We start from the raw sequence: 24430 nt of genomic DNA, 5'->3' as shown, positions 1-24430 counted from the left end.
GTGGTTGTTAATGGTAGTTGGTGGGATTGAGTATTCATAAGTTCCTGTATAAGAGCAGGGCTTTATTTATATTGTTGTGACTTCAACCCCTTTCCTGATATATTCTATCAACCTGTTGAAAAAATAATTCTTTCTCTTCTCTGTTCCTAGAAGAACTCTAATTCTGAGAATGTTTCAAAATTCTATTATCTCTTTCTCAAAAAGAGTAGGATTGATGTAGAAAATGTTGGAAGATTATAGGAGATAAGGTAGTCTTCAGTAGACATGATCTTGCTACACAATATCATCAAAGGGAAGAATGACTGTCATTCTAAAAATAGATATGGCAATGTAATCGAATATTTGGTGATTATGAACCAACAATGCATGTGTCAGTCAGACTTTATAAAATGTGAGTATGAGAAGATGACTTCTCCCTGATCATTTGAAGAGAATTTCTGTCTGGTCTAAACAGTATTGTGTAACATTTTGGAACAAAAATGCATCCCAACATTCCTGCACTAGAAGCCAAGGTGGAAAATATCTCAACAGCCACCATGACCTTGCCTTTGGTGCTATGGTAAACAGGTATGAAAGTGACCCAGACACTGCAGAACACCAGCATGCTGAATGTCATGGACTTGGCTTCATTGAAGGTGACAGGCAGGTTTCTGGAAAGGAAAGCCAGTGTGAAGCTCACAAAGGCCAGGCAGGCCAGGTATCCCAGGACACAGTAAAAAGCAGTGACTGAACCCTTGTTGCAAACAATGATGATGTGACCATGCTCAGACTGTGCATCAGTATCAACAGAAGGAGGAGAAGCTCCTAGCCAGATGGCACATACAATAATTTGAATGAGAGTACAAATGGGAATGATGTAGTTAGATGCCCTTGAAACAAGAAAGTACTTCATCATTCTATGAGGGGCTGTGACTCTGAAAGCCAGAATGACAGTGGTTGTTTTGGCCAACACAGTGGAAATAGCCACAGTGAACACAACTCCAAATGTGATTTGCTGAAGGATGCAGGTAGCTGAGTTTGGATGGCCAATGAAGAACAAGGGGCAGAGGAAACAAAAGATGAGTGCGATGAGCAAGATGTAGGTGAGAGTACAGTTATTGGCCTTAACTATGGGAGTTCTGTGATGTTTCACAAAGACTCCAAGAACCACAACTGTGAGTGCAGCAAGGCATAAGGCCATTAAGGAAAGAGCCATCCCCAAGGGTTCATCATAAGTGAGAAAGATACGAGATTTTTGAATGCAGTGATTCTGCTCTTTGTTAGCATATTGATCCTCTGGACACTGGACACACAATTCCAAATCTGATGGAGAAATGAAGCTATTAGTGCAGCTTCAGCAATTTTACTGTCAGGATATTTCATTTAAGTACATAGAAGTGTTTCAATATGTGAATCTGGTTGCTGACAATAAATTGAAGATCAGTTAAGGGCAATAACATAATTGATTTCAGTAATAAATGTTTATTGTTATTATGGAGAATGAAAGCTACAAACTTTTTTGTCTATTTTGCTATATTGTTGTGATCATTTATCATGGGTGTGTATATTTTTAAATGTGTTTATATGTAAAAATAAGAAATGTTCTCATGAACCTGAGAGTAATTGGAATTTTGACGTTCAACTATGAGGTTGAGAATAAAAACTGACATTTACATGATATCAATTTTTGTACCAGAAAAAATAAATAAATCATATCTACTTTTGTCTCATTTTGACTGTAGTAATCCAATATTTATGAGACTTTATCATAAAAGGCTGTAACCCTATCACTGAAGGTAAGATGCTCTCTAATACCCACCTTGGTATGTTTAGAAAATCTGATTGCAATTTGACTGAATGATTATATAATTGCAATAAGGGATAATATTTTTTTCAAGATTTGAAGTCTTTTATATGGAATAATGCTTTAGTTGTCAGCCAGTATTGAATTTGTTTCAGGGTATAGGAATTTTGCTTGGCTGTGAAGAGAATGTGTTAATCTTAGAGAGTATTTTTGTTTTGTTCCCAGCACCAATGTCAGGAGTATTCAAGCATCCTTCTTGAATTACTTATGCATATGTTATGTGTAGTACTGCATGAATATCAGAAAAGAAATGGTTGGTTACCTCCTATTATATGGGTTTGGGGAATAAACTAACATCATGATAATTAGTGGGAAAGGATTTAATTGCTAAACCATCTTACTGTCCATAAAATACTTTAAGGACTTCTATTCAATTATATAAGTTGACACACTAAAAAAGGGGATAAATGCATGGCTGTCAATTGAATTTAGTAAATCCTGACTAAATAGTTATTTGACTAATATGGGCTATGCATGTTCCAATACCATATGAAAAATTGTGGCTAATTCCTTTCAGGACAAAATCATTTTAATGTATTCTATTGTGGAAAATATTAACTAGGTGCTATGTATACTAATATGGAATAGAGAACTCCTAATATTTATACATAGTGTGTAAACAGTGATTCTCACTTTTCTACATTCGAATAACATTGTACATTTTTTAAAAGTTTCTATAATAATAAAGACATAAGTTTCTGTCAATTTTTTTTAAAATAAATGGATTTGTTTCATCAAAAAGTGTCTTTATTATACAAATCTCCTATCTTATTCTTAACAGTTTCCAATAAATTTACAAATTATTATTTACCTTTTCATTAGTCTTACAAAGGACTTTGATTTAATTCCCACTACCCACATGCCTTATTCTGTATTCCATGTCCTTCTGTACTTGATAGTTGTTCATAAACTTATGTAAGGGTACATACATCAAGACAATATAATATAAATATTTTAAAGATTCTTGAAATACATATATTTTTAGAGAGAATTAATCACAAGGAAAGATCTTCTCTAGAACACACTAACACTAAATTTTTCTTATTAAAACTGTTTATTTGAGAATATGTCATCTACTATAAATTTTTGATGTTTCAAAGATATATGACAAGTTCTACTTTTGTCTTAATAAAGATATTTTCAGTTATTATATTCATATAATGACTAACTTGTGAAAATGATACATATTTTTACCATTCTATTTTAGAACACTTCAGCATTTCCTACATTGGTGCAAGTCAATAATCCATTTGAAGATCTTATCCCTGCAGGAAATACTCACTTGTCTCATTAGAAATTTCATTTTCTGGGCAGGGACTGCAGTCAAAACAACAGGCTGGCATTCCATTCTTCCAGACTTTTCTAAATCCAGGACCACAGTCGGCACTACACACAGAGGTTGGCATCTAAAAGAAAAAGATATAACCTGATAACAAGTGTTTTAATTACCCCTTCTGTATTTGTGTTAAATAGGCATGTGATATTAATGAGTTTATTTTAAATAAACCAACAAGGTTACCAGATTTTACATAGTACAGTATATGACAGTCATCAATATATGGAAAAAGTTGTGGGAAAGTTGAATTGTTTCCCAGCAACATGAAACTCAGGAAGAAGAGGTAGTAGTGTCTTGTATGCAACCAGTGCAAATATTGCAAGCTGGTTATTCTATTTAATTCTCGTCTCCTTAACACAAAGTACATTATAAACACACAAATAATCCTAATAGAGAAATTATCTCCATCAGAATAGTCTCTCATCATATATGTGAATCATATTTTTAATTGGTAATTGATGTAGGAGTGCCCAGCTTATTGAGAGCAATGTTCCTTGTAGGCAGTGGTATATTACACATCATGAAGAACAAGCCAGTAAGCAGAGTTCCTTGAGTGACTTTGTTTAAGTTACATTATTCAGACCTTGTCTTCCCTTGATTGTAACTCTTGAGCCAAATCTAACTTTTCTTCCTCACTTTCTTTATAGTTAGTGTTCAATTACATCAACTTAGTATTCAATTATGTGTAAAGGCATACAAAACCAGGGAAATACAATCTCAAATATCAGATAACCAAAATAATGTCAACAACATTAGGACAACAATCTTAGGAAACTAAGTGGAAACGGACAAAAACAGCTGCATATGATCACCACTATTGCATTTTGTTGAGGAGATGCTGAGTTTCTGTATAGTGACACTGGAAGGTGGAGTGTTTCCTAAAGAGAAAACTCTTTATAAAGTGGTAAATATGGTGAAAATTTACATGGCTTAAAGTTAATTATTTCTTAAATTAAGAAAATGTTGTTATTACAATGACTCTGGTGATGGGTGTCTATATGCTGCATTTTAATTTTGTTGATTCTGCATGTTGAATTTGCATCCTTTGTTTCATGTGCCATTTGATGTTGCCATCACAGAAATATTACTCACAGGATCCTGTGATGGTTTCTAGGAATATGATTAAGCACAACTCTCCTTTTAATATTTTTTTGTTGAAACAGGGTCTAAATATGTTGTGTTGATAGATTTCAACTTCTTATATAGATAAGGACAGAGTACTTTCCCTCTTTTATACATTTATTTTTAACTATTTGATTTCATACCTAGGTTATAAACACTATTTTGAGGCTGAGTTGAAAAAACACATTTTCTCATCTATATTCTGCTAATTAAATTTGAGGCAGAATATCCATTTCTTCTCTGATTTCAGTAGATTCAATAGAAAAGGCAGACTAGCCATGAGTGGAAAGAGATTGTCCTGACACTTAATTCAAAGAATATAGATTAAATATATGTACCACTAGAAAACCTTAACCACATTTCTAGTTTTAATGGAAATTCTTTGATCCTCCTCTCCATACAGTACAATGTCATTAGTAAGTTTACCATAGAAAACTTTACTATTACAACATGTGTTCTCTTAGTTTGTCAGGTTTTCGTTCTCCTTTTTAAAATTCTGAATGAACAGCATATTTTATTAAAAGTCTTTTCTGCATGCTTTTGGATAGTAATAGAGTTCTATCCTTGAATTTAGGTTTGTGATGTTTCACAATTAACTGATATGCATATGTTGAACAATGGAATAAAGTCATTTTTGTGCAGCTGTAGGTTTTTGTATTATGAATGCTACTTATCTTTCCAAAAAACCTGCTTGTACTAAAGTGTCTTCCAGTAGCTTCTTGGAATCTGTCCTCAGTTGGATTTCATTTGTAAATTAAGACACCAAGAGCCAATAGCTGGGAAGGACAGAAAGAGTCTAGTTTTAGCCTTCCTATGGCTTGGAACCAAGGGGAGGAAGGGAGAGGTCTACATGCTGGATACTTGGATGCCAACAGAGGAAAGACAGACTCCCATGGGGAAAAAAATACAAGGAAAGTACCCCAGACTCTGTGCCAAGAAAACATGCCCCAGAATGCTGTCTGATTGGAATTACGTGCAGCTAAAAAGGAATATAGAATTAATAAGTAATAAGTAGGGATTAACAGCAAGGAATTTGGGCAGTGACCCAGCATTTGTGCTCTTTAATTCATAAGAAGATATAAAGTCTATAAGTGTGTTTCATTGGCTAACATAAATCATTGAGGCAGGTAGCAAACCAGCTGCAGGATTAATTAATACATATTACAACACAAAAGACCTGATCCTTCAGTTGTGATGTTGAAGTCTGCTGAAGATCTTAATCAAGATTTTTGAATGTCCACAAAAGATAAAAGCAGGAAGATGATAGTCTTAAAACCCATACCCAATGTGACACACCTAATCCAAAAAGGCCACTATTCCAAATAGTGTCAATACATGGGTGAAGCATATACAAACCCTCACATTTTGTGAGTGCGTCAATAACAGAAATTGGACTTTTATCCATAATTTTTTTTTAAAAAAATATTTGTGCGGTGCTATCATGGAGAAGCAAAATGAGACATCTGGAAATTTAATATGATCTTGGTGTATGATTTGAAATTTCAAATAAATCAATAAAAATTATGTTAAAAATAAACTAGACTCATTTTTTATGATTTTTGAGTACAGGTGACCACAAACATTCAAATATTACTAAAAATATTCTCTATATTGTATTTTAATTGTTATTTCAATATTTAACATTTTTCTAAAGTGTTTTTCTGTCACTCGAGTGGTGTTTATACATTATTTTGATCTCTTGTGTTCATCTTAGTATTAAATATGATAGAGTTCTTATAATGACTTTCATAGTGCTCATTGTTTAGTTGTGATTTTTGTAATTGTGTTCATCCTGAAAAATTTTTTGTCTCCTTTTATTATAAGGAATAAATTCACTGGATATAGTAACTGAGTTGGCAGTTATGTCTCTAAATGTCTTAAATATATATTTTTAAGTTCTCCTCCTTTAAAAATATCCATGGCATGCTACATCGAACAAAACTTAAGAAGCTAAGTAACAAGGATGGCACAAGGTGGGACACATATATCTCCCTGAGAAGGGGAAATAGTGTAGACATAGTAGGTGAGTGGGTTTGGGGACTGAATGGGAGTGTGGTGGGATGAGAAAAGAAGGGGAGGACAAATAAACAGGTTGTTTGGAGAGAGCACTAAAATGGGGGTGGCAACTCTGAGTCAAGCTAGAATATTAGAGCAATAGAAACTCCCAGAAATTTATGAGGATAACTATAGCTAACTCTCCTAGAAAAATGGGATATGGAGTCTGTAATGGCCATCTCCAAAAACCAAGAAGATTTTCAGTGTTGGGATTGAGACAATATCCTAACCACAAATCCATTAAACTACACTTTACCTTGCCTAAAGACGTGCAGGAATAAAGATATAGAAGAGGATGACGAGATAACTAACCAATCACTGGCATAGCTTGAAAATGTTGCCAAGAGAGAAAGCTCACCCCTGATGCTGGTAAAAAAAAATTCTGAAATATTTGCAGGCAAGAATCTAGCATAATTCTCATATGAGAGAATTCAACCAGCCATTGATGAAACCAATTCAGAAATCAACGCCCCCAAAATAGGCAAAGTGTGGGGAATCTTGGATAAGAGGACAAAGAACTGTAAGAGCAAGGGGATCAAGGATACAAGAAATCCTACATATCAACTGACCTGGAACTCAAAGTCACAAGAGTCTGAACCACATACCACAAAAATTCACAGGACTAAACTACATCCTCTAAACATGTGTAAACTTGTGAAGCTTGGTCATTATATGGGGGCACCTAAAAGCAGTAGCAGGTTCTGTGTCTGATTTTGTTTTCTGCCCTTGCGATCTTTTTCTTTTACATTTTGTCTTTTATAGGATTTTTTAATTTATATTTTTAATGTTATCCCCTTTCCCAGTTTCCCCTCCAGAAACATGCTATTCCATCCATTCTTTTCCTGCCTCTGTGGAAGTGCTCCTTTATTGACACTACCCTCACCCAACTGCTAGCCATGATATTACCCTACACTGGTGCCTTGAGCCTTGACTGGACCAAGAGTCTCTTCTCCCACCAAAGCCCAACAAGTCCATCCTCTTCTATTCATGCAGATGGAGCCATAGGTCCATCGGTGTGTATTCTTGGGATGGTAGCTTAGTCCCTGGTAACTCTGGGATGTTTGTTTGGTTGTTATTATTGTTCTTCTTATGGGGTTGCAAACCCTTTCAGCTACTTCATTCCTTTCTTTAACTAGTTCAGTGGGGACCCCATTCTCAGTTCAATGGTTGCCTGTGAGCTTCCACCTTGTATTCACCTTATATTTCAGGCTGTGGTACAGCCTCTCAGGAGACATTTGTATCAGGCTCCTGTCAGCATGCACTTCTTGGCATCCTAGATATTGTCTGTGTTTGGTGTTTTTATATGTGATGGGTTCCCCCAGATGGGGCACTCTCTGGATGTCCTTTGGTATGCACTCATTGATAAGCAAATATAAGCCCAAAAGGTCAAGCTAGCAATACCCAAGATACAATTTAAAAACCAAATGAACTCAAGAAGGAAAACCAAAGTGTTGATGCTTCAGACCTTCTTAGAAGGGGAAACAAAAATACCCAGAGGAAAAAAATGAAGACAAAGGGTTGAGCCCTTGTGAATCTTACCACCTTCTCTGCTGCCTCCCCTGGTCCCATTAGGAGAACATGAAACTGTGCCTAGTTGTTGTGCAATATGATATGCCATACTAAATTGATGTATGATCATGGGCTCCCCTTTTCTGAAGAAGGAAGGAATATTGGATGTGAAAGAGGGGAAGAATAGGAGAAGGACTAGGAGTAGGAGTAGAGTAGGCAGTGTAAATTGGTGTCCAGATATAAAGATAATAAATGAATGAATTCATTAACTACTTTCATTTAAAAATGAGTTTTGCTGGTGGAACCTGCTGTCATGCATGGAGGGACTTCCTATGGAGTTCTCTCTTGCAGCTTTCATATCCTCCCTTTGTTCCACAAAAAAAAGTTAAATAAATATTTCATTTTTAACATTGATCGTTTGCTATTTAAATGCTGATACTAGACAGGTATCCACACTCCATATTGGTTTGAAAATGTAGGTCTACAATATAATGAATTTACTATTGATACCTATAGTGTTTCCTTCCTTGTATTGTTCCCTTAGGTTTTACATTTGATCTTTTAATCATTCTCCCTTAGTCACTGTGATTTTCATTTTTTCCTTGTTTTAATCTGTGTCATCTTTTGAGGTTTTAATTCTTATGTCTTGTCCTCATGTATTTCATGCTATCTTGAATGTGGAGTATTCATTTTGTGTGTTTTTCACTAATGTATTTATTTGTTTTATTTTGTTTTTCCATTTCATATTTTAGTTTGAAATTTGCTCATTATTTTATAACTCTCTGGATGTTCGTTGTCATATACTCATACAGTGTTTAATAAAATTTTAATATTTTCATTGTGTTCTCTAAGACTTGGATAATTCATTCTTTGATTTTTTTAACATTCTTATAATCATTTTTGATTATTTGTTTAGTATAACCTTGATTATATTCTAAATTAGGTCTGCGACTCTAAGGTTTAAATCATATTTCTCTGATGTTTTTCTGTTTTTATTTACTAGTTTCCACAATGAAATTATGATATATATGAATAGAACACTGCTTGGATTTTAAAAAAAACTATAGTTTTTCAATGAATGTGTTAGTAAGAGTCAAGTAGGGTCTGGTGGAAAACACAAGAGATTTTAATGCTATCTTTTTTATGTATATCTAGCTCTGTAACTATACTTTACCCTCTTTTGTTCTTTTTCCTAAGAATGATATTCTTAATTGCACTGGGAAAAACATCAACAATAAATTTTGTACAGTATAGCAAACTGAAAATCACTTCATTTCAAGCATGAAGACTTTTAACCAACTTTGTTTGGGGCATTTTCAATATTACACATTAAAATCAAGCACAACAGAATTCATCCCTATACTATATGTAGTATGTATATGACAAATTTAAGTTTAAAATTCCTCAAAAGCAAACTTTATTATTACCAATTCCTCCCCATATTGAAAAGGAAACTATGCATGTCCTTGTTTGTTTGAATGATTTATGCCAGAATTAATGAGACTGAAAATTTTACTTTAGTCACCTTCATCTTTCACAAGGTATGAATGAGGGCTATCAACATACCTTAGCTCTCTAAAACAACTGTTAGCAGTGTAGAGTATCCAAACTTGATTTCTAACCCCCACTGAGTAGTATTGAGCTCTTGCAAATGCTCTGAGATTCGAATACTCTTCAGTCATCCATATATACCAAACATGCAGGTGTAGCACAGATATACATTCATTAAAACAACACCCATATTCATATTTTAAATAAACCAGGAAAAATAAGATACAGTTCATAAAATAAAATTGTCATAACATGTTTATGTACGGTTAGCTAGAGGTATTGGGAATTTAGGAATAGTTAGTAAACAGACTTTAAAATTACATAATAAAAATTGGTGACTTGATTATGTCGAATTTACAATAAGCCAGAGATTTAAACATATTTTAAAGAGGTTCATTATACGACTAGAAGTCACTCTGTAGTAGTAAAAGTAGCACTAATAGAATTGCTCACTTTACTGGAAATAATGTCAAATTGTTTTGTAAAACTATTTTATGTTAATGGTAAAGACAAGAAACAGGTTCTGATATGATGCAACTACATGATATGCATGTTAGAAACTCTCAGTGAATTATTAAAAACTCATCTGAAAAAATAAAAAGAAGAAACATAGTTTAGGAGGGTAGAAATTGGTCTCTTGTATGACAATCATTACATTTTACCAGACTCAAGGAATGTAGGATGCACATTCTTAACAGTGTAATTTAAATCAGTACAGTTAGATATAACCTACCTGTATACTTCCTGTGGACCACTCTATCAGATTTTCAGATAAGTGTAGCTGTTGACCTTTTGGAAAATATGGACTAAATATTCCTATTTTCACTTTAAATCCAAGTCCCTGTGGAAAATTCCAATTGTAGAAAATGTCATACTCTTCCTTCAGTTTGTTTCTTTGATTCATATTCACTCTGTCTCCAACAGGATTTGTGAATTGAGTCTTGCTCAGAAAGGAATAAACCTGAAAGACAGGCACCATACTGTAAAATATACTATATTCCTTAATGTAAGAAAATGCATTCTTGTTTCATCTTAAAGGCAACTTTATTGAGAGTATGCCTCAGTGAAAACTAAGGGATAAACAAAACTATAATGTTCCTGTAATTTCAATTCTCTAAGAGGAATTTAGCAAAGAAGCACAAACATCATGCAGATACCAAACATGTATTTGTAGTATAAAACATGTGAACATATGAAAAATAGACAGCCTGGATTTCTTATAGAGTTATATACAACTCACACTTATTACACAAACATACACACATATGCACAAACACACATATGAAAATACAGATAGCCACAGAGCCAGAATATGCATCAAGAAAGTAAAACCAACACAGAAACACAAAACGTAATTATACAGGCACACACATAAAAATGCATGCAAAAACATGCACAAAAATATACATAGGTAGACAAAAACAAATACTAACACCTTCACTGAATGACGTTGGCACACAGACAAGTTGATGCTCTCATAAAAAGACATACAGGCTAGGCAAAAGAGAAATGATTAAATGAAAGAAGTATACAGAAAACACACAGGAAAATGTGTTTTTGCCCTGATAAATATATGTAAGAATAAACACTTAGAAAAATCAACCATACAGAAAGTAAGTGAAACATAGCCAAATTTTATGTTCACTGACCCTGACAAAAAATATAGGTAGATATACAAAAGGTACACACACACACACACACACACACACACACACACACACACACACACACACACGTGAATCATCTATAACTATGTTTCTCTCTCTACCTCTATCTCCATCTCTCTCTATCTCTACATCACCTATATGTTTACATAAACATAGATATAGATATGAATACAGATATACAGAAACAAAGAATATGCAGTATAGTACATCTACACACATAAACAAACATAAATGTAGTAAACTGAATTCTAGCACTGTTTCCTGTGTACTCTCAGAGTATCAATAAAAGAACATACACAAAACCACACAAACCAAACAGTCAAATGTAGACACATGCATTGATAAATATAAACAGGAATATAAATTTAGACAAAGTCAACCATATAGAAAGTAATTGAAACACAGACAAATGTATGTTAACTGTCATAGACTGACATAGAGGAAGATAAAGAAATACATATATGAGTCACCTAATGCTAACTCTCTCTGGATCATGTTTATGTGTATAAACACAAATATACAGAAACAGAAAAATACAAATATACAGAGAGAAATATGCACCCACGTACAGGAGCACACAGGCATGTAGTAAACTGAATTTAAGCAGTATTTTCCCTGTAAATAACCTCAGAGCACAAAGTGATGTCCCTAAACTACAATGGGAACAACAAAAGTTGCAATCTCTATGTAAAAAAATCCCCTACAGTGATTAGAATATATTTGACAATTAATGAATAAGGTTCAACATTGAGTGGATTCATAAGGAAGGATTGAATATGTTTTCAGTATTAAAATATGTGATTAAATTCAGGTGATCTGAAACAAAATTACAGTTATACATTCACAAATTATAACTTCTACTACATTCCCATTACAATAGAGTTTCAGACTAATAATAGAATTAAATGAACAGTAGGAAAAGGGTTCATAAATCATTCTATTTTATAACATATATTCTAGTACATTTGGTTTAGGCATCTAAGAGAGTCTTAAAGACATTGATAACATGAAACATCATATAATGGAAGAAGTATTACCGTCTTGCAATTATAATTTTGTTCTTCATAATTGGGAAGGAGAACATTATCAACATTTTGAAGAGTCATCTCATGGAGTGCATGGGCAAAAGCATATACAGCATTGTATATTTCATAACTCCCTTCAATAATGGCCATGTCAAAAGTATGTGTCATTAGCCATTCCAATGAGTGATTAAAGGAGCAGTTCTACAGTGACTTACAGTTATATTCTAAGATTTTACAATTAACATACATCCATTCCAGCTTTACCAAATATTCATCTGAGTATTTGAAAGGGTTCAATGTCTGAACAAAATATTTAAAACCAGAAATCTCACTGTGGCGGTGTCCAAAACCAAAAGTTCCATATCCATTATCAAATGTGAAGTCTTTCTTAAAAGGAGTGACATCCCACTGTGAGGTGGTGACCCATAGTCTCTGTATACCTAGAGATTCCCACATTCTAAAGCTCACAGCTAACGTATTCCCTGTATCACCATAAATGATAACAACATTTGCGGATGATGTCATAATTTGGCTGTAATACACTTCAGCTCTTGACATGTATAAATTCATATTGACTGGAATAATGTTGACAAAGGCAAAGCAGACTGTATTTTTTTCCATCTCTCTTCTCAAATAAGAGAGAAAATGTGTGCCTTGATCATTGTCTGAGATGGCCAACCCTACCCAATTCCAACTGAAATGAATTATGAAGGAGATGAGAGCAAGGGCTAGAGATGTATCATCAGAGGCCATCTGATATAGATGAGGAAAATTTTCATGATCACCCAGAACAGGATGAAAGTGTCCATAAGTAAGATGACAGAACTAGAACACAGGAAAGTATCATGAGATAGAATGAAATCCTGAAAAAGTATAAACACATTTTTGTAGAGTTCTAGAAATCTCAGCTATCTATCACTTCCCCCATATCAATTTCATATAAGGACATGCAGAAGCCCCTACAGAGCCTCTAAAAAGTACCCTTGAACTACACAGATTGGCTCAGGCCAAATAAGGCACCAAGATATATTTGATTTCATGAATTTCCACCATGCCCCTAATACGGACACATGTACACATTCACACACACACACAGCACACACGCACGCATGCACGCACGCACACATGCATGCATGCATGAAAACACACACTTACCTGCTGAAATATGAAATTGTTTAGGATTATATGAAGTGTCACAGTTGTTACCAAACTTAGTCCGGTAAGTACCACTCCACACTTGATGTCTTCTGTACAGATAAAATTAGGGAGAATTTCATGATTTTGTAAAGAAAAATTAAAGAAACTTTTGTGTTGGGATTCCAAATAACAACTGTATTCTGAGAATTGAAATGCTAAGGACATATTTGGCAACAGATCAGGGTTGTTGTTGATTTCATTCATGGAAAAAGCCAAGGCAAGAGGATACTTTTGGTTTTCTGTAGGTGTTCTGTAAAAGGTTATAGTGTTTATAAGGACAGGAATTTACAGATTTCATTTGCAGTCAACAGAAGGACAATCCTGTACTGGATTTTATTGCCCTTACCCTGAAAGATTGAAGTGACCAGTGTAGTGTGTTTGACATAACTATAGAAGCTGGAAGCTCATAAAGCCTTGAATTGTTCATGGGAGGTGATCTTCCATAAGTGAGATGTACAACTCTCATGTTCTCATAGAGACAGTTTTTGCTTCTCTTGTTTTAGAATATTTGCTAATAAGATAAATAAGTCACACTTCACTTTGACCAAATGGAAAAAATGGTCACATATTCTTCTGAAATTCATGAGAAAATTATATGGTATATGTGAGCCATTGAGTATATGGTGTTTTTATGAAATTTCCTATATTGGCAAAGGCAGTAACAGAATGACCATTGAGTTCACAGCAGTCGTTTGAGGCCATACTTGGCTCACGTAGCTAAAATTCATTTTCATTAGGAGGAAATACAATTATTATATCCCCACATAATCATCCTTATCTTAAATGCTCTTTTTTTCTAAAATGTAGTTGCAATGGAATTATACTGCTTGGTTTATGTTTTGAACTAGCATAATAACTCGTGTCAGAATTATTTAAAACATCTGACTAATCAACATTAAATATATTACTTCTTTAGTACTTTTCACTAAGAGCTAAATATATGTATTCCAGTTAGAAACTGTACATCTGTGGTGTTTTTATATATTAAAAACAAGCCCTTTAAATGTTGATTATAAATACATAGAAAAATATCTTTAAAAATTTTAGTAACATTCTACAGAATTTTGAGACTAGTACTTGTAAAAATCAAACACTAACTCCTACATATTAAACACTAAGAAACCCACAGTAATTGGGTCATCAGAGTGACTTTGTGGTCTGAAGTACTTTGACTGGAAAAAACTATCAGAAGTCCACAAAATCAAAATGGAGATAGTGCCCACACTGCTAAAATATGCAACTATACTTTGTAAAATTACTAAAAAAAGACATAGGTGCTAAATATTAAAATTTTCTTTTTTAATAACAGAGAGGTAGGAATAATAATGAGGTAAAAATAATAAAGCAAATATGAGCTAAAACGCAACTTCTATATCCTTATTTTATAGCATTGCCAACTATAGTATGTCAAATTGTCACCTAGGTAAGTGATAAGGGAAGTAACTAGTCACTACTACTAGTAATATATCACTTTTCAAAGAATGAAAACATGTTCTTTATAATCAGTACATTTCCTCTTTTTTATAGAGAGAACTAGACTTTGTAAGACATAAAACCCAGTGAAGTTATACAGATCAAAACATGAAGGTCTCAGAAAACAGGTTTCTTACATCAATTCTTGATGCAGCTTTAGTTCATAAATGGGGACCAAATGGAGAAAATTTAAGAAAGTAACTGAAAGCTATATGAAAGCCCTTCACAGCTACGGGTGTTTTCAACATTAGTGCCTCTAGCATATGCACTAGAAACTATACTCTGAAAAGAGGACTCTATGGCCATTTTTCTAAACAAATGGAGGATAAACTCACAAAAAATTGATAGTGTTTCCTTTTTTAAGAAACCATTGACATCTATGCGATGGAAACGTTTAGGGGAGGATATATAGGATAAATAATCGTTGGAGTTTTTTTATTGCCCAGTTTCCATCCCTGTATGTGGGAAGGCTGATGGCAAAAATATACCCCAGGTCAATTTAAAGTGGTAATAGAGCATTACATCTCTAAAAGAATTAGAGTTCTTTCTTGTTTTGGAAGTTGATAACATAGTACAAAATATTTTTGGCATTGCTTTTCTCCTGACCCTCAGCAGTCTAAGGAAATATTAATGATGTCATTTATATGGAAAATACAAAAGTACTTACTGTATATTCGAAATATGCCTGAAATACTCTTTTTCCATAGGCTGTTGCACTGCTAGAATAAAGAACATACAACCTGTTCCCAGGTTTCTATCCTGATATTCATTCTTCTTCATACTCCAAAAGCACCTGGGATAAATAAAACTAGGCACAAAAAGTGGAATGTTCAGGAGAAAGAAGAGTAAAATGAAGGTGAGCATATTTTTTCCTGCTCTGAGCCTGGACATTATTGATAGTTAATTGCTGCACAGATCAGCAAACAGGTAGCAATTATCCTCTTCTTCTACACTGGCCAAGAAGATGCTATACCTGTATTCATGTTTCCTTTTCTACAGGTGTTTCCTCATCCCTGAAGAATTTTTGACAATCTCTCGTGAGGAGCTTCATTTGATATCCACAGTGCATGTGATACACTTCTTTGATATATATATAGATGACGATGGTGTAACTTGAGGGCTGATATCACATGTTTGTGGAAATTAAGGTCCCTGGAAAGAATCCACTTTATGGGAATTTGGTCCCACTTCTACCAAAAAAAATCTGTTTATGTGAACATTTCAAATAATTTTAATGGATTTGGTTAATTAATCTACTGTTTGACAGGTATTAAGTGTTCAGAAAGAACTCACAAATTCTGATGTCATGGTTATAAACTGGCCATCGCGTCACATATCCTCGGGGAAGGATAAGCAGTGTCATGTTTAAAACATTCAATATCCACTGAGAATTAAGTATGGGCAATCCTACAGCAGTGATTGGTACAGAATATCTAAACAAATCTGTGCTATGTAAGCACATTTATGTCTTCAGAATCAAAAATTACAAACAAATCCAGAAGTGTCTTGAATCCTGCTGTACCTAAAACTATACAAAGTCCATCATAGAACCACAATTTAATTATATATTAAATGTTGCTTTTTTAAAAATATTTTCTTGAATATTTGATGTATTTACTTTTCAAATATTATCCCCTTCCCCCCTGCTCCTATATCTCCTCCACCTCTCCCTGCTTCTATGGGGATGCTACCACTCCTACCTACCCACCCAAACCTTCACATCATAGCATTATCCTAAATGGGGAAATGAGCATTCAGAAGACCAAGGACTTTTTCTCCTCTTGATGCTGAAAAATGGCATCCTCTGCCACATATGTGGCTGTAGTCATGAGTTCCTCCATGTGTACTCATTGGTTGGTGGTGTAGTTCCTGGGAGCTCTGTTGGGGTTTGGTTGGTTGATATTTTTGTTTCATGTTGCAAAACCCTTCAGCTCCTTCAGTTTTTTTCTCTATCTCCTACATTGGAGGTCCCCTGTTTAGTCCAATGATTAACTGCAAACATCCTCAATCTGTATCAGTGGGCTCTGGCAAAGGTTCTTAGGAGACACCAATATCTAGCTCCTATCAGCAAGTAAATCTTGGCATCAGAAATAGAGACTGGGTTTGGTGGCTGCATGTGGTAGGATCCCCAGATGGGGCAGTTTCTAGATGACCTTTTCTTCAGTCCCTGTTCCATTCTTTGTCCCTGTATTTCCTCTCGTGAGTATTTTTTCTCCTTTCTAAGAAGGAATGAAGCATCCCATTTTGATCTTTATTCTTCTGGGATTTTATATGATCTGTGATTTTTTTTTCTTATGTTTTCCAAACTTTTGAGCTAATATCTACTTATACTTGAGTGTGTACCATCTGTGTTCTTTTGTGACTATGTTACTTCACTCAGGATGATATTTCCTAGTTCCATTAATTTGCCTATGAATGTCATGAAGTCATCGTTTTTAATAGCCGAGTAGTACTCCATTGTGGAAATGTACCATATTTTTTGTATTCATTTGTCTGTTGAAGGACATTTAGGTTCTTTCCAGATTCTAGTTATTATAAATAAGGCTGAGATGAACACAGTGCAGCAAGTGCCATTGTTATATGTTGCAGTATCTAAGGGTGTATGCACAGGAGTGGTATAGCTGGGTCCTCATATAGTACTCTGTCCAATTTTCTGAGGAACCACCAGACTGATTTCCAGAGTGGTTATACCAGCTTGCAATCCAACCAACAATTGAGGACTCTTCCTCTTTCTCTACATATTCCCCAGCATCTACTGTCACTTGAGTTTTTGATCTTAGCCATTCTGACTGATGTGTGAGGTAGTATCTCAGAGTTGTTTTGATTTGCATTTCCCTGATAAATAAGGATCTTGAACATTTCTTTAGGTGCTTCTAAGACATTTGGTATGTGTCAGTTGAGAATTCTTTTTTTAACTCTGTGCCCCATGTAATAAGATTATTTAACTCTGTGAAGTCAAACCTCTTCAGTTATTGAATAGGTTGGATATTAGCTCTCTATCTGATGTAGGATTGGTAAAGAACTTTTTCCAATCTGTGAGTTGCTGTTTTATCCTATTGACAGCCTTTTCCTACAGAAGCTTTGAATTTTTATGAGGTCTCATTTGCCAACACTTGATCATACACCATGAGACATTGGTTTTGCATTCAGTAAATTTTCCCCTGTGTCTATATGTTTGAGAGTCTTCTCCACTTTCTCTTCTATCAGTGTATCTGGTTTTAGTTGGAGGTCTTTTGATCCACCTGCACTTGACTGTTGAACAAGGTAATGAGAATGGTTCAATTTCCAATCTTCTCCATAATGACCTCCAGTTAAACCAGAACCAAGTGTTGACAATGTTGTCTCTTTTCCATTGGATAGTTTTAGCATCTTTTTCATAGATCAAAGGACTATATGTTTGTGGGTTCACTTTTGCATCTTCAATTCTATTCCATTCATCTACCTGCCTGTCTCTGTTCCAATACCATGCAGTTTCTATTATGACTGCTCTGTAATGCACCTTGAGGTCAGAGATGGTGATTCCCCCATTTTTATTATTGAGAATTGTTTTTGTTATTCTGGTTTTTCTTTTCAAAATGAATCTGCAAATTACTCTTTCTAGTTCTGTGAAGAATTGAGTTGGAATTTTGATGGGGATTGCATTAAATCTGTAGATTGCTTTTGGCAAGATGACCATTTTCAAAATATAGTCCTGTCAATCATTGAATGTTGGAGATCTTTCCACCTTGTGAGCTTTTCTTTGATTTCTTTCTTCAGAGACTTGAAGTTCTTGACATACAGATCTTTCACTTTCCTGTTTAGAGTCAGACCAATGTATTTTATATTACTTGTGGTTATTGTGGAGGGTGTCATTTCCTTAATTTATTTCTCAGCTGTTTATCATTTGAGTAGAGGAAGGCTACTGATTTGTTTGAGTTAATTTTATATTCACCTACTCTGCTGAAGTTGTTTATCAGCTGTAGAAACTCTCTAGTGGAATTTTTGGTGTCACTTATGTACACTATCATATCATTTGCAAATAGTGATATTTTGGCTTTTTCCTTTCCAATTTGTATCCCTTTGACCTCTTTTTGTTGTCTAATTGCTCTGGCTAAGACTTCTAGTACTATATTGAATAGGTAGGGAAAGAGTGGGCAGCATCATCTAGTCCCTGATTTTTGTGGGATTGCTTCAAGTTCCTCTCCATTTAGTTGTATGTTGGCTACTAATGTGCTGCATATTGCTTTTACTATGTTTAGGTATAGGTCTTGAATTCCTGATCTTTCCAAGACTTTTATCATGAAACTTTTGAATTTTGTCAAATGATTTCTTAACATCTAATGAAATGATCATGTGGTTGTTTTCTTTGAGTTTGTTTATATAGTGGATTATTTTTGATTGATACATATTTCCATATATTGAACCATCCTTGCATCACTGTGTTGAACATGGTGAAGGATCATATTGATGTGTTCTTGAATTTGGTTTATGAGAATTTTATTGAGTATTTTTGCACCAATGTTCATGAGGTAAATTGGTCTGAAGTTCTCTTTCTGCATAAGGTCTTTGTGTTGTTTACTTATAAACATAATTGTAGCTTCAAAGAAGGAGTTGGGTAGTGTTCCTTCTGTTTTTATTTTATGGAATAGTTTTAAGGTATTATGTCTTCTTTGAAGGTCTGTTAGAATTCTGCACTAAACCCATCTGGTGTTAATTTTGTTGTTGTTGTTGTTGTTGTTTGGGGAAGTTTTAATGGTTGCTTCTATTTCTTTAGGAGATATGTGACTGTTTATTTGGTTTATCTAACTGTGACTTAACTTGGGTGCCTGGTATCTGTCTAGAAAATTGGCCATTTCCTTCATATTTTCCAGTTTTGTTGTGTATAGGCTTTTGTAGTAAAATCTGGAGATCACTTGAACTTCCTCAGTTTTTAATTTATGTCTCCCTTTTAATTTATGATTTTGTTGTTTTGGATACTCTCTCTGTGCCTTCCATTAGTCTGGCCAAAGGTTAATCTATCTTGTTGATTTTTGGAAGGAACCAGCTCTTGCTTTTGTTGGTTCTTTGGATAGTTCTTCTTCTTTCTCTTCTCTTCCTCCTCCTCGCCCTCCTCATCCTCCTCGTCCTCCTCGTCCTCCTCTTCTCCTTCTCCTTCTCCTCCTCCTCCTCCTTCCTCCTCTCCTTCCTCCTTCTCCTTCTTCTCCTCTCCTTCTTCCTCTTTCTCCTTCTTCCTCTTTTCTTTTTCCTTCTTTTCTTCCTCTCTTCTTTTTTTTCTTTTTCTTTCTTTTTTTCTTTTTCTTTCTCCTCCTCCTCCTTTCTTCTTCCATGTTTTTATTATTTCCTACTGTCTACCCCTCTTGTGTGAATGTCCTTCTTTTGGTTTTACACCTGTCATGTATGCTATCAAGCTATTAGTGTATACTCTTTCCAATTTCTTCTTTGGAGGCACTCAGAGCTATCAAAATTCCTCTTAGTTTTCCTTATGTCCCGTAAGTTTGGGTATATTGGGCCTTTGTTTTCATTAAATTCTAAAAAGTTTTTATTATTTTCTCTCTTCTTGTCCAAGTCGTCATTGAGTAGCGTATAGTTCAGTTTCCATTTGTATGTGTGCTTTTTGATGTTTTTGTTGTTACTGAAGACCAGCCTTAGTCTATGGTGATCTGACAGAATGCATAGGATTATGCAATGTCTTTGTATTTATTGAGACCTGTTTTGTGACTGATTAATTATATGGTCAATTTTTGAGAACGTGCCATGAGGTGCTGAGAAAAAGTTATAGTCTTTGTTTGTGGATGAAATGTTCTAAAGATGCCTTTTCTATCCATTTGGTTCACAATTTATGTTAATTTCTCTGTGTCTACATCAAGTTTCTATTTCCATTATCTGTCCATTGATGAGAGTGGTGTTCTGAAGTCTCCTACTATTACGGTGTGTGGTGTGATGTATGCTTTGGGCTTTAGTAAAATTTCTTATATGTGTGCCCTTGCATTTGGAATACAGGTGTTCAGAATTCAAAGTTCATCTTGCTAGATTTTTTTACTTTGATGAAAATGAAGGGTCTTTCCTTATCTTTTTTGATAACTTTGGTTTAAAGTCAATTTTATTGGGTATTAAATTTGCTACTCCAGTTTGATTCTTTGGACTATGTGCTTGGAAAAATGTTCTAAATCTTTACTCTTCTGGAGTGTCTTTCTTTGTCACTGAGATGTGTTTCCTGTATGTAGCAAAATTCTGGGTCCTGTTTACATAAACAGTCTGTTATTCTATGTCTTTTTCATTGGGAAATTGAGTCCATCGATGTTAAGAGATATTAAGGAATAGTGATTTTTTTCTCTTATTTTTGATGTTCGATGTAGAATTGTGTTTATGTGTTTATCTTATGTTGGGTTTGTTGCAAGATTAGTTTCTTTTTTTTTCCCAAGGTGTAGATTCTCTACTTGTGTTGGAGTTTTCTATTTATTATCCTTTGTAGGGCTAGATTAGTGGAAAGGTATTATGCAAATTTCTTTTCATCATAGACTAATTTGTTTTCTCTATCTATGCTAATTGAGAGTTTTGCTGGATATAGTAACCTGTGTTGGCATTTATGTTCTCTTAGGGTCTCTGTGACATCTGTCTAGGATCTTCTAACTTTAAAAGTTTCTTTCGAGAGGTCTTCTGAAATTCTGATAGGTTTGACTTTACATATCACTTAACCCTTTTTCCTTACTGCTTATAATATTCTTTTCTTTGTGTGTGTATTTGGTGATTTGACTATTATGTGACAGGAGGGAGAAGTATCTTTTCTCGTTCAATCTGTTTGGAGTTCTGTAGGCTTCTTGTATCTTCATGGGCATCTCTTTTTTAGGTTAGGGATATTTTCTTATATATTTTTGTTGAAGATATTTACTAGTACTTTAAGTTGGGAATCATCATTCTCTACTGTACCTATGATTCGTAGGTTTGGTCTTCTCATTGCGGCCTGGATTTCTTGGATATTTTCGGTAGGAGCTTTTTGCTTTTTGCATTTCCTTCAACTATTGTGTCAATGTTTTCAATGGAATCTTCTGCCCCTCATATTCTCTCTTCTATCTCTAGTATTCTATTGGTAGTGCGTGCATCTGTGCCTCCTGATCCTTTTCCTAGGATTTTTATCTCTGGGTTCGTCTACTCTGTGATTTCTTTATTGTTTCTATTTTCATTTCAAAATCCTGGAATATTTGTTCAATTCTTTCACCTATTTGGTTGTGTTTTTCTGTAATTCTTTAACGAATTTTTATGTTTCCTCTTTAATGGCTTCTACGTGTTTAGCTCTTTTCTGCTATATTTCTTTAAGGGAGTTATTTATGTCATTCTTAAGGCCCTCTATGATCATCATGAGATGTAATTTTAAATACAAATCTCGCTTTTCTGGTGTTTGGGGGATATCCAGTATTTGTTCTCATAGGAGAACTGGGTTCTGATTATGCCAAATAGTCTCAGTTTCTGTTGCTTAGGTTCTGGTGCCTGCCTTTTGCCATCTGGTTATTTTTGATGCTAGTTGGTCTTGCTTGTTACTCTTGTGGGCCTGTCAGCCTTGGATTGAGAGCACTCTTGGAAGTCTAGCTGTCTGTTGGCAGGGTTTTTGTCAAAGCACTTTGAAAGAGTCCTGGCTATGGGAGCAGATGGGTACCAAAAAGTCCCTGTCCCAGGATTCCCTGAGGCTTGACAGCCCTGTATACTCCTGAAGGTCTTTCTTTGGACAGTCAATGGGGAGATAGTGCAGTCTCACCAGTGGGCTGAGGGTTTAGTAGGAAGAGTGCTCCTGGCAGGTTTTGTGTCTGAGGGTTTTGGGGAAAGTCCCAGCTCTGGGCTGAGATGGAGATCAAAAGGGCCCCATCATCCCTGTGGTTTACCAGGAATCTGCATTAAGAATATCAGGTAAATAACTTAACTTAATGGATTAGGGATGGAGTATGTTTACATTTCTTATTTCAGTGTAAGAAGACTAATGTAGGCACTTTATCTTTTGTGTCTATCTTTGAGTGTCTCTTGTGTGCCATTTCTGTTTATTAAGAAAGGTTTGTTTCTTTGGTGACCTAAATCACCTCTGATTCTCTGAATTTCTCATCTTCCCGTTCCTTGGCCTGCCTGGAGATATTTTAAGGAGAGATCCCATTCACATTTATGAATCTCACTCTGAGCATTTTATCTGGGTTGTTGATGTCTGGATTTCTTCCCTTCTATAGAAGAAAGATTTTCTGATGATGGCTGGGCAATGAATTGTTTTATGAACATAACATAATACTATTAAAAAGTCATATTATTGTTATTTTTATAAAAGTAATAGCATTTGTTTTCTGGGATATTGGTCTATCTATTGTCTACTCTTGGTCACGCAAAGCATTATTTCCTTGAATTCAAACGCATGGATTGGGTAAACTAAACAATCATATACTGATTACTTGTTTACTCCTACAGCAAACTCTGCAACATGCACCATAGCTACCTTGTAGACAGGACACCATTGTAGAACAAAGGGTTTTATGTTGCCATTACCATTTCTTCTTTGTTAATATGCACTGTATGTTCCTGAACAAAAAACACTGGAAAAATGAGTGAAGGTTCTGATTAGGCCCCATCACAAATACTCCATGTTCATTACGTTCTATACGTGTTTTTAGAAATGACACAGTACTCTAATTTTGGAAATAGCTTACTATATCAAATATATAGTATATCCCTTTATCAAAACGGTTAATTAGATGTTGTGCAATCTCTGTAGTAGAAACTTCATTTGTTGACAATTGAGCTGGTGGGATCTCTGTCTTCCTTATTTGGTTATTTCATTTACATCTGTGTCATAGATTTATATAATTGAAAAATCATCCACTGTTTTAAATTTCTAGAGTATTCAACTGGCATTTACATTTTTTATGCTCTTTTTTTTTCTTTATTAACTTGAGTATTTCTTATTTACATTTGATTGTTATTCCCTTTCCCGGTTTCCAGGCCAACATCCCCCTAGCCCCTCCCCCCCCCCCTCTATATGGGTGTTCCCCTCCCCCTCCTCCCCCCCTTACCCCCCTCCCCCCACCATTACCTTCACCCCGGGGTCAGTCTTGGCCGGGCCAAGGGCTTCTCCTTACACTGGTGCTCTTACTAGGCTATTCATTGCTACATATGAGGTTGGAGCCCTGGGTCAGTCCATGATAGTCTTTGGCTAGTGGCTTAGTCCCTGGAAGCTCTGTATGGTTGGCATTGTTGTTCATATGGTGTATCGGCCCCTTCAAGTTCTTCCAGTCCTTTCTTTGATTCCTTCAACGGGGGTCCCTTTCTCAGTTCAGTGGTTTGCTGCTGGCATTCGCCTATGTATTTGCTATATTCTGGCTGTGCCTCTTAGGAGAGATCTACATCCGTTTCCTGTCGGCTTGCACTTCTTTGCTTCATCCATCTTATCTAATTAGGTGGCTGTATAAGTATGGGCCACAAGTTGGGCAGGCTCTGAATGAGTGTTCTTTCTGTCTCTGTTTTAATCTTTGCCTCCCTATTCCCTGCCAAGGGTATTCTTGTTCCCCTTTTAAAGAAGGAGTGAAGCATTCGCAATTTGATCATCCTTCTTAAGATTCATGTGTTCTGTGCATCTAGGGAAATTCAAGCATTTGGGCTAATAGCCACTTATCAATGAGTGCATACCATGTGTGTTTTTCTGTGA

At 35.1% G+C, this 24430-nt stretch overlaps 1 pseudogene; it reads right to left on the bottom strand.

Moving 5' to 3' along the window:
* Window positions 1-382: 382 nt before the first annotated feature.
* LOC116894611 lies at window positions 383-15669 on the bottom strand (annotated as a pseudogene).
* Window positions 15670-24430: the final 8761 nt, after the last annotated feature.

Source organism: Rattus rattus, chromosome 2, assembly GCF_011064425.1.
Source record: "Rattus rattus isolate New Zealand chromosome 2, Rrattus_CSIRO_v1, whole genome shotgun sequence".
NCBI classification, from domain to species: Eukaryota; Metazoa; Chordata; class Mammalia; order Rodentia; family Muridae; genus Rattus; species Rattus rattus.
Note: the sequence above shows the minus strand (reverse complement) of the source record. Positions and strands in the feature narration are given on the sequence as shown.